Below are 15,711 nucleotides of genomic sequence, written 5' to 3' on the forward strand. Positions count from 1 at the left end.
TGAGGTTAAAGCCAAATACTGAGATTGGGGGAACAAGATAGAAGGGGCTGGGTCCCTGCCACCTGATGGCCTAGCTTAGGAGTTCTTATTCTTTGCTTTCCCCCCCACTTTTTTTTCCAAGTAAGTTCTATGCTCAACATGGGTCTTGGAACTCATGGAACTCATGACCTTGAGATCAAGTCTCATGCTTTACCAACTGAGCCAGCCAGGCGCCCCAGGAGTTTTTACATAAGAAAGGAAGAAATTTCTGTCTGAGCTACTCATATCTTGGGTTTTCTGTCCTTTGTAACTGAACCTAATCCTGTTAAATAGCCCCCTTTTTTCTGGGAAAGAGAGGATGTGGCCACCAGGCTGGCCTGGGCATTTGGCTTCACGTATGAAGGCTTTTCCTCTATTTGAGGCCTGCCCGGATCTCATTTTTCCCGAGGAGCCTTTGTGTCCCAGGCAGCAGCTCTCCTCCCTCAGCTAGAGCAGAACCAGAACCCTCTTTAGAAGTTTAGCATTTATTGCCTCCAGAAAGCAACGGACAAGTGAACATTGACAGCGTATCAAGTAAAATATCTGTGAAAATACAGGCCTGTTTCAAGGACCAGAGGGAAAAACGAACAGTAACATGATAGCAAAGGGGTTCAGGGGATTGAGCTCATGGCTGGATTCCAAGAGCGCTCTCCTCTGCTTGGCACCAGGTCTGGTGTGTTTCCCGAATTCTGTAGTATCAGATCAGGAACCCCAGAACCCCACCACCTGTGCATCACTTCGCTTCTAGTCTGACTCAGCCGCCTAAGTTATTGTGATCCTGGGACAGTCACTGCTCCTTCCAGATCTGGACCCCAATCCCTTCCCTCAGGTCTCCTAGGTGTCAGCCTTTCCAACGGAATTGCCCCTGAACTCCAGAGCCCCCCTTTCTTGCCCTGTTTTGTTTATCTTCATGGTGTTTACCCTCATCGGGCTCACTGTTCGCGTACGTCATCGTTGTCCACCCCACACATGCTGGAATCTCCACATGGAGCTATTTTGAGCACTGCTCTATGCCCAGAGCCGAGGATACTGGCTGGGACTAGGGGCTCAGTGAATGCCTGTTGAACCAATGAACAAAAAGGTCTGTTACTGGGGTGATCGAGTGTGTCCACCCCAAGTCACAGCTTGCCTGGCCGACCTGCAGCACACACTCTGTTGTGGCTGGAAAATGGCAGACCCCGACAGCATCACTAACTGTGCATGTTTCCATCTCCCAGTTAGGTCCATGCTTAGCACTGCCTCTTTCTTGACTGGAAGATCCTTGAGGGCTAGAGGTCGTGTCAAATCCATCCTCTAAGTCTATCTAGTCATTATCTCTCTCTGGCTCTATGTTTCTCTATCATGCATCCATCCACTCACCCACCCATCCATTCATCTACCTACCCGCCTTCCATGCATTCCCCTCATCCACTCACTCACCAGCCATTCATCTGTCCATCCACCCATCCATTCATTTATCTGTCTGCCCATCCATCCACTCAGCCATCTGTCCATCCATTCATCTGTCCATCCATCCATCCATCCATCCATTCATTCATCCATCCATCCATCCATCCATCCATCCATTCATCTGTCTGCCCATCCACCACTCAGCCACCTGTCCATCCATTCATCTGTCCATCCATCCATCCATCCATCCATCCATCCATCCACCCATCCATTCATTCATCTGTCTGCCCATCCATCTACTCAGCCACCTGTCCATCCATTCATCTGTCCATCCATTCATCTGTCCATCCATCCATCCATCCATCCATCCATCCATCCATTCATCTGTCCATCCATCCATCCATCCATTCATCTGTCCATCCATCCATCCATCCATTCACCCACTGTCCATCCATCCATTCATCCATCTACCATCCGTCCATCCATCCACCCACTCTTTGAACCATACCCCTCCTTCTTTCTTGATCACTTTCACCTTGTCTTAAGCTCTGTATTTACCACCTCATTTTATTAACTTCTGAGGGTCCTGGTGCTACAGTGGAGAGAACACAACTAGGTCCCCATCCCAGCATTGCTACCTCCTATGGTGCGAACTTGCTGAGCTATTGACTAGGTTAGAGACCCCGAGGCCAAGCCCTGCCCTGGCCACATACTTTTCCCTCAGTCTCTGGTAGGGGTTGTAAGTTTTGAACAGTGCCCGGCACAGGGCTGATGATAGTGCAGTGGCAACAACGAAAGAATGAACACGAAATCACAGAGGGATTAAAATTCAGCTGCAGGCAATGTGAGTTTATATTCCAGCCACTGTCCCGTTATTCCGCTCAATTAACCCGACAATCCTTTCAGGCAGATGTTATTGTCCTCGTGTTACAGATGAGGAAACAAAGACTCAGTGAGGCTGAAGCCCGCTCCCCCTGCTCCCCGGAGCTGGGTTCTCCTGTAAAATGGCCATAGTCTCTGTGGAGTAGTGTGAGGGAGATGAGCGGACAGACTCAGTCTGGGGGTGGAGGAGAGGATCGCATGTATTTGTCTGGGTGGGGGAGGGGCTCAAGTCAGGCTCCTACTTACCAGATCCAGTTCTCTCTGGTTATAAAAGCCACACGTCCTTGGGGGTCACTGATCCATTCTTGTCCTGGGGAACTTGTGATCCATTAGCCCCATGAGTCCCCGCCGGGCAGACCATTGGGATGGCTGCTTGGTCCTGCTACTTTTAGAAGGATGTGCCCCCCACCCTCATGCCACCCCTGGCAGTCATTGTTGCTGCGGAGTCTGTACCTCCCAGGGCCTTGGTTTTCCACCTGAGAAATGAGGAGTCGGGACCCTGAGGCCTTCTGAAAGCTGTTGGGCTGCAGCCACAAGGCGGTTCGTTTGTGGTGTCTTGGTGAAAGGGTTGTGGTTCGGTGCAGTGGGTCACCCGTGGTTAATCCACAGCATTGTCTCTCCATTATGCCTGGGCACTTCTGTCTCCTCCATGCCAGCGAGCACAGGCCGCCGCTGAGTCAGCCTTCAGCAGCATACCTGCCAACCCAACACCAGCCCTGGAAACAATGAGAGGCACCCCCAGCTGAGACCCACACCCGGAATCCAGAATGGCCGCTGGGTATAAGCTGAGCTCAATGGATCCATTCACACACTGTCTCAGTGTGTGATTTTTGATCCTATGAAAGATTTTTTGATCCTATGAAATAGCAACGTTTTGCCCAGATTTTGGTTTGGGGTTGATATTCAGTCCTGCCCAGTCTGGGGACTGGACTGTGGTCTGAAAACATGGGGGGATTAAATGTGAATTGCCCCGTTAAGGCAAGATCAGCATTATCGGACAGTGAAGACAGGCTGCTTCAGCCTGCAAGGGGTCTTGGCGGGGATCGGGGGTTCCTGATAACCCCAAACTCTCCCACGTGGCTCCATGCAAATGCCAAGTTCACTCTTTTCCTGTCAAGGGCCCGACTTCCGAGGAGCCGAGCCGGTGAGGCCGTGGCCGCAGCCACCGAGGTAGCTCACCATTCTGCAGGCTCAAACATAGGGTTTCGTTTTCTGCTGTCTCAGCACGGGGGCTGCAAACATTCAGGGTCTTCTCTGGTGTGTGATCCAGATCTTGAGCCAAGAGTCTAGGATTTGGGGGCTTATCTTCTCTTTCCTCAGTGGTCCAGCCCCATGAGAGCCAGCTGCCCCTACGCACAGTCTCATCCTCACCTCTTGCAAGGTGATGGACCCCGTCTTTGTCTTGCTTTTGGCAGGATCTTCATTCCAGGTGACTCTTGGTGGGGACTCTGAATTCCTGTTTCCCTCTGCATGCCAGAGTATTCCAGAGCTGATCCCTTCTACTGTGCTGAATTTTTAGTGTCTTGGCTCCCAAGCAGTACACATGCCCAATCCCAGCTTCTCTGAATCTCTTTCAACATCCATCGCCTGCAACCACTCTGGGCACCAATTTCTATATAAGGCACCGTTCTTCCTTATGGGTGGCAGAAACCAGCTCTCGTTAACTTACGCAGAAAAGATGTTCAAAGAACAGATATTCAAAAAGGATATTCAAAGGATGTTGGGTGACTCATAAATCATAAGTGAGCAGAAGACCTGGGCTTGTGGTCTGCAAACAGGAACAATCCTCTCAGACAGCCCATGAGGTCAACACTCTGGACACCCTTGCAAGCAGCACAGCCCACACCCGAAGCCCAGCACGGGGCACTGCTGTCCTAGGGGTTCAGCAGGGAGGTGCTCTGCTCCTTCCCAGCATGAGTTTTGTTTCCAGTTCTTGGGCTGGTGAGCTCTGAAGCCCCATCTGCAAGGGAGTCAGAGAACATGGGTGGCTGGTCCTTCTGGTTTCTAGGCAGGAGGGTGATCCATGGGTCTAAGACCTATGAAGTGGGGTTCAGAAGGGGGGGATGGCAAAACGATGAAAAAAAAAAAATAAAACACCAAAACCAAATGCCTGTCTCCTTTCGTAGCAGGCTTCTTTCATCTCTTCTAGGTTAGTACAGGGTGTGTCGACCAGCCCAGATCTCTGCCCCTCTTCAAAGTCAGCAATTCCTCAAAAGATGAAACAGAGTTACCGTATGATCCAGCCCCTCCACTTCTGAGTATATATGCAAAATAACTGAAATCATCAGTCTCCATAATGTGTTGGTGCACCCATGTTCATAGCAGCATTATTCACAGTAGCCAAAAGGAGGAAGCAGCCCAGTTGTCCGTTGATGGATGAATGAATAAGCAAACTGTAGGATATTCTTATAAGGGAATATTATCCAGCCTTAAAAAGGAAGGCAGCTCTGACAGCTGCTCCAGCATGGCTGAAGCTTGGAAACGTGATGTTAAGTGAAATAAACCAGACACAAAACGATATATGCTGCCTGATGGCCTGATGCTGCTGCAGTGAGGTCCCTGGAACTGTCACATTCACAGAGACGGAAAGCAGGATGGGGGTCGCCGGGAGGCTGGGGGATGGAAAAATGGGGAGTTCGTGTTTAATGGGCATGGAGTTTCACTTTTGCAAGATGAAAAGAGTGCTGGAGATGGATGGTGCTGATATTGCACAAGGATACCAATGCGCAGAAGACTGCTACTGACCTGCTGCTTAAAAATGGTTACAATGGTAGATTTCAGGTTATGTGTATTTCACCAGTAAAAGAGGAGGAGCAAAAAAACCACTGCCCTTGGAGCTTTCTGGATCAGAAATGAGCTTTCTCTCCTCTGAACCTCTTCAAACATTCCACCCCAGATCTCCCTGAATTAGGAGACGCCGGGTGGCAAGATGTCTCTTTGAGGGCAGGTTCTGTGCCTGAGCCACCGATCTGTACCCACCTCATCACTCCCACTGACGCCCGACTTGGTGCCTGGCACCAGCAGACATTGGGTGGATAAAGGAAAAAGAAGTGGGGATGCAGCCCTCACCCCTGGCCAAAGCTCCCTCCAGCACAGTGGCCTCGAGGAGCACCATGCGAGCACACGCCCACGGTCCCCAGACAGCGGCGCAGTCGGCTGTCTGAACAAGCGCACTCGGGCGCTCCGACCCTCCCCATGCATAGCCAGGGGCAGCAGGTGTGTGGTGAGGTGGGTGGTGAGCCGGACCTGACAGCGGTCCCTACAAACAATTTCCTGCTTCCGGGGGTCTGAGTCCTTCACGACCTGGCGGTCTGGTAGAAGGGTTTAAAAACACAGACCAGCTCTGTGCTCACTAGCTTTGTGTCCTCATTTGTAAAACTGGCATAAAGAGTCCTAGATTTATAGGGTTGTGTGAGGCCCCACTGAGATGATACATGTGAACTGCTTAGCATGGTATCTGGGGGAGCACACCTTGCCTGTCCCACGTGACCGGTGGCCATCCTCCCTTTTCCTGATAAACAGAACCCTGATCTACTTATGGGACCAGCAGAAATGATCGGGGCGCCTGAGTGGCTTAGTCGTTAAGGGTTTGCCTTCGGCTTAGGTCATGATCCCAGTGTCCTGGGATGGAGCCCCGCACAAGGCTCCCTGCTTAGCAGGGGACCTGCTTCTCCCTCTCCCACTCCCCCTGCTTGTGTTCTCTTTCTTGCTATCTCTCTCTCTGTGTCAAATAAATAAGTAAAATTAAAAAAAGAAAAGAAAAGAAATGCTGTGATCTCAGCATCGGAAGATGGACCGTGAGGGGCCCATCCCATTCATGAACATCTGATTCCCTCGGACCCGTGGTTGGTCTAAGTGTGGCCACGTGACCCTACTCTTACTGAGGGGGAGCAAGAGGAGATCCGTTGGGTACGGAAGGAAGGTGACAGTGAGGGCCCCTCCTCAATAAAAAGGCAGATACTTACAGGGACATGGCCCTTCCCTATTCTCCCTTCTTCCTGCTTTGAATGCAGTCACGATGCTTTGGGGATCAGCTGCCATTTTGCAGTGAGGAGGTGATAAAGACGTTAAAGAAACCCCAGCCCTGACATCGTCAAGCCACCTGGCAATGCCAAGGTCTCTATCCGAGTTTCTTGGAATGGAAGAAAATGAAACCCCTTTCTTTCTTCCCTCAGCCTGTATCAGTTGGAGTTTCGTTTCTTGTACTTGCAACTGATGCCTTCCTATGGCACACACGGTCTCATAGCCCAGTAAATATTCACTTGGATCTGATCTCCTACTCTCTTCCACCCGCGGGCAAGACGTGCGACTCTCTGGATGTCCCATCATGTATAAGATGGAGAGACAGCTGTCTCCCCAGGCTCTTGGGAGGATTAAATGAGACACGGTCTGTGAAATTGCTCTGTGGACCATGAGGGCTTCGGCTGGGAAGGAGGGTTGTTGTGGGCCTCTCTCCTGGAGACCAGGGCTCCCCGGGTGAGGAACAAGTTGGCTGCAGCCAGAGAAAAGAAAGCAAGGAGACATACTGGGGAGCAGAGCCCCAGCCCCAGCGCCCCATCCCGGGGAAGGAGGGGGATTCCTGGGGGGCCATGCCACAGGTTGGTCAAGCCGTCAAGCGCTCAAACTCTAGGACCCAGCTGCCTCTGCCTCTCCCCCACGCACTCGGTAGCCTCTCTGTGCCTTGGATTCGTCTTTTGAAAAAGGGGGAATAATGAGAGTGGGGTGTCAAATAAATAAGTGTATGTAGAAGCTTAACTAACATGGACTGAGAGTATCCTGTTCCATGCACAGGTCGGGAGAGACTGGCATGACCCAGGATGATTCTGGAGGACACCTTGAACTTGACCCTGAGAGAGGCTAGCCTGTGGTGGATCAGCAGGGGCCAGAGGTGGGGTGGGCAGGATCACATCCTAGGACACAGGTCAGGAGGTGACTGGAGATGAGGCTAGAGGGTTGTAGGGTCAGATGGTGGTGACTGCAGGACAGTGGGTGGGGCTGTGTCCAGGCAGGGCTGCCCAGTCATTCACAAATGTTCGAGTCCCTACTATGTGCCAAGCCCCCGTGCTGGGTGCTGGGGTGCATCTGTGAATGGGAGAAAGATCTTATCCAGGCAGAACGTATATCCTAGGAGGCAGAGAAGACAATGGAAAAAATAGGTACAACCCAAGGAAGGTCCAAATGTGACCAGTGCCATGTGCCAGTCACTGCAGACCTACTGTGTGCCAGATACAGGAGAGCTGGGATTGCTGCCCTCTAGTCTCTCAGCCAGGCAGGGGCCAAAACTGTATGTGCATTGGCCCCTCCTCTGTGGTTCGTGCTCGGTGGTCCGTGTCTGTGTGCGTACAGCTGTCTGTGGGCGTGGCTGAGTGGATCTGTGCTTAGCTGGCAGCCCTGTGTTTTCCTGAGAGAGAGAGAGAGAGAGAGAGAGAGTGTGTGTGTGTGTGTGTGTGTGTGTAAGGAGGGAGGCGAGGTAGTGAAGGCTCTGATTCAGACCTTCCTCTGCTCTAGCAGAAGCTGAGGTCTGGTGGGGCGGGAGTTGGGGCGGGCTTCTCCCTCACACCTGTCCCCTTGGCTCTGGGGTGGGGGTGGGGAGCCCTGAGGGTGCCCATGACTTTGTGGGAAGAAGGTCAGGGCGCAGCCGGAATGTGTTTGCGTTTCCTGGGTGATTGACGATGGGAGCAGGCTGTCTTCCCGAGACAGATGCAGGAATGTTTCTGCTAATCAAGCGGAAAGCAGGGGCGTGGGGGCTGCCTGAGGCCCCCCGCTCAGCCCTGCTCCACGGCCACCTGTCGGGGCCGGGGAAGCCGTTGGGCAATGCTAGGGAGAAGCTCCCAGACCCAGGCGACCCCACTGCCCACCTCTGCCTGCCCAGGAGTCTCCAGTCAGGCATGGCTCACCTGCTCCCCAGATATGCCTGGCTGGGTGGGAGAATGGGGTCCAGGGTTCAGCCCAGAACGTGACCCTGGGTGTGGAGGGGGGTTTCAGTGGGGGAGTGGGACTTCAGGCATCTGTCCCAGCAGCTGGGGAGCAGGCAGGAAGAGGAAGCATCCATTTTCCCAAGGTTCCTCCTCCTGATGCCTGTCTCCAACCAGCCCTGCCAAGGGCAGCCTCAGGGCACCCCCCTTTTCTTCCCTATGCTCGGGTTTAAGAGCCCCAAAGAGTCAGCAAAGGCAGGAAATTACCCAGAGAGGAAAATGGAGGGGAGGGGTGGTCCCTGGTCTCAAGGGGGTGAGTGGTGTGGGTGTCCCAACTCCAAGGGTCCCCCCCCTGGGGTCCCACATTCCCCCCAGCCCACCCCTCCCCTGTTCTAGGAATCCCACGTCCTGGGAGGGGCGGGGCAGGGGGCGTGGCGGATAATAGGACATGCAAACCAGTGTGGTCCGGCCTCTGGCAGGCCTAAGGTTGTAGACATTCATCTTCGGAGAGACAGTGACTCTGCCCCGTTAACAAACACCTCCCTGGGTGGATACAGGCCCTTATGGGAGGACTCTGTCCCTCAGGCTTGGGATGGGAGTGTCCAGGGTTTCACTGGAGGTAGTGGGTTGCCAGTCAGAATGGCTCCCACACCAAGAACTCCCTGTGAAGCTGGGGCTGAAGCCTGTCCCAATGTCATCCCCTCTCCACCCAACACCCCCTCATGTCATACCCCCTCCACCCAACACCGTCTCCCCCCGCCACCTTGCACTGCAGGGACTTCCCCAGCACAGTCCTGTGGGGCTCGTGAGCCAGGACTTGCTGACTCGGTGACTTGCCTTGTTTCCCAGGCTAGCACAGGCAGAACGCCCAGACCCCCAACCCTGGCCCTGGCAGGGTCACAGCCCAGCTGGGTCCAAAGTCTCTTTTCTCAGGTTTGGCTCCGAAACACCTCTTTCCCCCTCCCACCTTCCCAGTCTCCCCGTTGAGGATCAGGGGAGGAGGGGCGTGCCTGTGAGTCACCCTCTGACTCACAGGAGGCTTAGCCAGGGCCTGGTGTGTGAGGGTGTGCGTGTGTGCGTGCGTGCGTGCGTAGGTGTGTGTGTGTGTGTGCGTGTGTGCACTGGGAGGCAAGAAGGCTCAGCTGAGGTGGGGAGACATGTCTTGGCTTTGTGGCCTTTAAAGAGCTTGGGGCACCTGGGTGGCTCAGTCGGTTAAGTGTCTGCCTTTGGCTCAGGGTCCCGCTTCGGGCTCCCAGCTCGGTGGGGAGACTGCTTCTCCCTCTCCCTCTGCCCTACTCGTGCTCTCCTTCCCTCTCGTTCTCTAAAAATCTGAGCTCATTGCAGCTGGACCCCAACTGATGGGACCGCTTGGTCACAGCCAGGTTGGGTCAGTCCCCTGGAGCAGATGGGTAGGGCCTGAGTCCTGGGTCTGGACTGACCCCGTGGGGGCTGGCCCTGCAAACGGGGGAGCCCAGCAGCTACTGGGATGCTCATCTGGGAGATACTAGATTTCCCCCCAACAGGACAGCCCGGCAGTAAAAAGTGCTGGAATTCACATAGCAAACCTATCACTGTTGGATTAATTAAGTGACTGAACAAATATGTCAGGCTGGGTAGACGGATTTGGGTTTCCTGGCTACGAACTAACACTTCTCGAACCTTAAATGTGTGGGAGAATCCCCTAGGGGCTTTGTCCGAAGGCAGCCTCCGACTCGGCCGGGGCATCAGAACCACAGCCGTCACCTCTGAGAGGGCCGGAGCCAGACGCTGTAGCAGACAAATGTTTTACATGTTGACAAGAAGGGAAATGTAGATACCAGAAAATATAAACTGGACAGCTGGACAGAATCCCTGGCAGACCTCCAGGGCAGACAAGGACACAGACGGTATGTGAGGACTCAGGAGGAGTACTTCAACTCCAAGCGCCAACTTGGGTTCTCTGTGTTCTAACAAGCCCCAGGTGACGCCAGCTCTGTGGGTCCAAGAGCCACACTGGGAGAGGCAAGAACGGAGGAGGGTTTAGAAGGGAAACCTCGGGGTCAGCTCAGCAGAGTTCCTGGTCCCGAGCCGGTTGTGAATCTTCTGGGCACGCCCTGAACCAGAACGGTGTGATGGGGTCACACAGCTCCTGCCTGTGGTTCAGGGGTCCTGGCCCAGGAGCCATGAAGGTGGCCAGAGCTCCCAGAGAAAACCTGCTGGCTCTAGGACCAGGTCCTGATGGCCACAGGGTCAGCGACCTGGAAACTGCATCCTACCTGTTTCCTGAAGACCTACTGTGTGCACACGAGGACCATGAGTTGGGGAGAGACACAGACATTGGGGAGCTGAAGGCCAGTTGGGAAGATCATAAGGTTGGTATTGAAAGGGTCATCATACTGTTTCCATTTCACAGATGGGGAAACTGAAGCCACAAAGGGAGAGGGAACAGACTCAAAGTCTTACAAGTAACCTGTGGGGTCAGGACTCGAACCCTAGCCCTCTTACTCGCAGGACAGGATTTTTTTCCTCCCCATTCTAGAAAGGAGCATACTGGGAGGATCAGGGGCCTATGGCAGGGGAGGCTGTGGGACCGATCAGGCTGCTGTCCCTGAACCTAATGCAGGTCCAGAGAGGCCTGGAAACTTCCATTTTGTTGAGGCTTTTGGTTATATTCAAAGTATGAAGAAATACCTAAATAGGGTTAGCAAATTTGTGCTATTTTAGAATCTTACATCGATCAAATTAACATAACACAACATACCATTCAGTGACTGTATGTGGATCTATTTGGAAATAACCTCACAATTCATTATAGGTGTTTCATGAAGAGGAACTCAAGCCCACAGACCTGCAGGCGACAGTGCCCCCTGTGTCTCCAGGAGTCTCGGATGGCCACGGACGAAGGGTAGAGGATGGGTGGAGAGGCCAGAGGTGCAGGTGGGAATCTGAGCCCAAGCGGGCAAGGGTGTCTGTGTCTGCTTTGCTCACTGCTATTTTCTGAGTCTGTAGCCGTGCCTGGCATACAACAGGCTCTCACTCTGCACTGTTGGCTGAATGTGACTGAGCCAGCTGTGGGGGAAGGAGAGAGGTGTCGGGGCAGGGCTCTCTAACCATCCTCTCTCCGGGTGCAGTGGGAATTTTCTTTTTCCCAATCCTGACCAAGTGAAGTCGGGCAGAGAGTTGGGTGCCTGAGTTCTGATCCCGGCCTCCTGTGCAATAGGGTAACCAGGTCCTGTCTCGAAGCGACAGCTCCCTGGGCTGTAGAACAGGGGTAGGCCATGTCACCTTCGGGGTCTCAAGGTCAGCACCAGACAATCCTTTGAGGTCTTTTCTAGCTCTAGGGAAGGTTTGGGGAAGAAGAATTCTGGAAGTAGTTGGGATGGGGGTGGAGCCGCGGGCGGGCAGGGGCACAGCGACAGAAAGGACAGAGAGACACTGCTAAGAAACCCAAAGCAGTTCGCAGACCCAGGCGTTTTCTAGTGATCAGTCACAGAAGCACGCGTGTGGTCCCACGTGGACGGGTATGCACGGCGCATCACAACCGCGCGCAAACCCACCCACTTACTCCACCAGTGGCCACGCCCCCAGCCCCACCCCACTTCCCTGTCTTAGCACGAGGCTGTCTGAGTGGCATGGCCACTGTGTGCTCTTTCCACATGTAGGGTCTTTGGCTTTTCCTCGGAGTCCCCAGCCAGTTGGCCTGGACAAACCCAAGCATCTGGCCAGCCCCCATGACTCTCCCTTGGAGAACCCGCGCTGTCTCAGGCGCTTTAGTTATTCCTCCTTCGTCCTGGCACACCATCCCCGGCCTTGTCCACCCTGGAGGTCTGCCACGGTTTATGTCTAGCTGACCAGTTCATCTTTTCTGGTATCCACATTTTCCCTTCTTGTCAACACGGGAAACGACTGTTGCATGCTGCGAGCATCTGGTCCCCGCTCCCCTCTCTAGGTTCCCTCGGTGGTGATGGCTGTGGGGCTGGTGCCCTGGTTCCCTGGCCACAGCTGGACATTCGATGGCAGCTCAGTCTCCGGAAACGGGACGTCAGCCCCAGGTCTCATGCAGTGTAGGCTCGGGAGGTGAAGAGGGAGGTGATTCTGGCTAATGTTTTTTGCAAATTTAACTTTAAAACAAAATTTAAAAAAATATATATTTTATTTATTTATTTGACAGCACAAGCACAAGGGGAGTTGGGGGCGGGGGGGGGGGGGAGAAGCAGGCTCCCCGCTGAGCAGGGAGCCCTACTATGGGCGCGGGGCTCGATCCCACAGATGCTTCGCCTACTGAGCCACCCAGGCACCCCTGAAAGTTTTCTTTTATTTTGAGGTAACTGTTGATTCACATGCAATTTAAAGAAATAATGCAGAGAGTTCCCCTGTGTCCTTTCTCTGTTTTCCCCTATTGGGAGCATCTTGCAAGACTATATAGTACGATATCGCAACCAGGATGTTCACATGGATGCAGCCAAAATACCAAACGTTTCCATGGCCACAAGGATCCTCCTGTTGCCTTTTTAATAGCCACGCCCACTTCCCTTCAATACCCGCCCCCTCCCTAACACCCCTCCCTCCCAAACTGATCTCTTTCCCATTTTTGCAATTTGTCATTCCAAGAATATTATATAAATGGAATCATACAGTATGTAACTTTTTGGGATTGGTATTTCTGACTCAGCATAACCTCTGGAGAGCCATCCAGGTTGCTGTGTGGGTCACTTGTTCATTTTTGTCACTGAGTAGTTCGTTTCCCATGAAATGGATATACGCAATTTGTTTAGCCATTTATTTGTCGAAGGACATCTGGTTTGTTTCCAGATTTGGGCTATTACGAATACAGTTGCTATAAGCATCCCTGTACAGGTTTTGGTGTGAGCAGAAGCCTTCATTTCTCTGGGACGAATGCCCAGGAGTGCAATTGCTGGGTTGAATGGCAGTTGCATGTTTAATTTTTAAAGAAACTGCCGAACTATTTTCCAGAGTGGCTGTACCTTTTCATGTTCCCACCAGCAGTGTGTGAGTGATGGGTTTCTCTGCATGCTCGCCAACATTTGGTCTTGTCACCATTTTTTAATTTAAGCCATTCTGATCGCTGTGGAGTGATAGCTCATTGGGGTCTAATTTGCATTTCACTCCTGGTTAATGATGTTGAACATATTTGCATGGGCTTATCTGCCATCTGCATATCCTCTTCAGTGAAATGTCTCTTCATGTGTTTTGCCTATTTTCTAACTGGATTTTTTTCTTTCCTTTTTTTTTTTTTTTTCTTTTCGCTGTTGAATTTTGAGCGTTCTCATGGGTTCTAGACACTGGTCCTTGGTCAGAAAAGTGGTGTGCAAATATTTCCTCCCAGCCTGTAGTCTCTCTTCAGCTTTTTTTTTCTTCATGATTTATTTATGTGTTTTAGAGACAGAGAGTGAGCAAGCGCAGGGGGAGGGAAGAGAATCCTGAGCAACCTGTCCTCTGAGTGTGGGCCATCGCAGGACTCAATCTCATGATCCTGAGATCAGGACCCAAGCCAAAATCAAGAGCTTTCAGCTCTTCAGCCTTTTTTTTTTTTTTTTTAAAGAATTTATTTATTTACTTGAGAGAGTGAAAGAGAAAGCATGAGAAGGGAGAGGGTCAGAGGGAGAAGCAGACTCCTTGCTAAGCAGGGAGCCCGATGTAGGACTCGATCCTGGGACTCGATCCTAGGACTCGATCCTAGGGCTCCAGGATCATGAACTGAGCTGAAGGCAGTCACCCTACCAGCTGAGCCACCCAGGTGCCCCTTGGCTCTTCGGCTTTTTAAGAGACTCCTCCATGGGAGAGCCCAGGTGACTCAGGCAGGTAAGCACCCCACTCTTGATTTCAACTCCAGATTATGATCTCAGGGTGGTAAGGCTGAGCCCTGGGTTGGGCTCTGCGCTTGGGGAAAGGGGGTCTGCTTGGTCCATTTGAGATTCTCTCTCCCTCTCCCTCTCTGCATCCCCCCAATAAAGAAATAAATCTTTTTTTTTTTTTTCAAAGACCCTTTCATGAAGGAAGAGTTTTAAATTTTGATGAAGTCCCATTCATCAATCTTTCCCTTTATGGCTCATGCTTTTGGTACTCCGTATGAGCCCTGGTTGCTTAGCACTAGATCCCCAAGTTTTTTTCTTTTTTTTTTTTTTTAATTAATTTTTTTTCCAAAGTTTTTTTCTAAGTTTTCTAGTTTTACCTCCCACATTTAAGCCTCTGGTCTATTTGGATTGATTTTTGTGTAAGGTATGACTAAGGTTGAGGGTCTTTGTGGGTTGTTTGTTTGTTTGTTTGTTTGTTTTTTAGCTATGGATGTTTAGTGGCTCCCACACCATTTGCTTAAAGGTCTGCCTTTCCTCCCTCAAATTGCTTTTGCATATTGTAATGCAAATATTTGTGTGGTCTGTTTCCGGGTGCTCTAATTCCTTCCACTGATCTCTGTGTCACTTGCTCTGCCAGTATCACAAGTCCTTCTTACTATAAGTATGTAAGATGTCTTACCTGCTTTCTATATCAGGTTTTTGATAAAGTTCATGGACTGGATCCTCTCATTCCTTTTCAAAATTATTCCGATGATTCTGGTTCCTTTGCTTTTCCATATCAGTTTTATTTATTTTATTTTTTATGTCAAACATACTTTATTAGCACAAAAAAGCAGCCATAGGGGCACCTGGGTGGCTCAGTAGGTTAAAGCCTCTGCCTTCGGCTCAGGTCATGATCCCAGGTCCTGGGATGGAGCCCTGCATCCGGCTCTCTGCTCAGTGGGGAGCCTGCTTCCCCCTCTCTCTCTGCCTGCCTTCTGCCTACTTGTGGTCTCTGTCTGTCAAATAAATAAATAAAAAATCTTAAAAAAAAAACAACAAAAAAACGAAGCCATAAGAAGCCACAGTGAGAAGAAACATACATTAGCGGTCAAACAGTTAATGTTGCCTACAAATACAGCTTTTCCTTTCTGTAGCCTTGGCAGTAGCCAACAGCTTATAAAAGAACTTTCTGTCACAGCAGGGTAAGGAAACCAAGGAGTACTGACCGGTGGTCCAGAGTACATTAACAAAAAGACACAAGAATGGATTCGACGAGTGCAAAATGTCTGGGAGAGAACTGTAAATTCAGCTCGATATTCAGAAGCAAACACTAGCACTTGGCATCACTTCCAAAATAGCTCACTGAAATAGTATTTCATACTATTCTAAGTGACCAAAAGGTGCTAAGTGAAGTTATTTATAGATACAATGATTACACAGTATCTTTGAAGCCTGCAATTAGAGTTTCAGATTTTCCATTAGAAATTAACTGCCCTGAAATTGTACAAACTGTACTTAAGCAATTCAGCTATGAGAGTTTACAGCTAAGAGCTATATCCTGCCATCCAAACTGTTCATTGCAGTTTAACAATCATCTCAACTCGGCAACCACTGCTGTTACCATTGGACTTGTCTGGGCATCTTCTAGTCTCACTTTCTTCATGGTTCATAAACGCATCACGGGCACAGGAAAAGATCCAGCTTTCATCAATGAGTAGACTGCACGTACT

The sequence above is a fragment of the Mustela putorius genome, unplaced genomic scaffold (genome assembly GCF_011764305.1).
Source record: "Mustela putorius furo isolate JIRA1106 unplaced genomic scaffold, ASM1176430v1.1 tig00000738_pilon_pilon_pilon, whole genome shotgun sequence".
Lineage (NCBI taxonomy): Eukaryota > Metazoa > Chordata > Mammalia > Carnivora > Mustelidae > Mustela > Mustela putorius.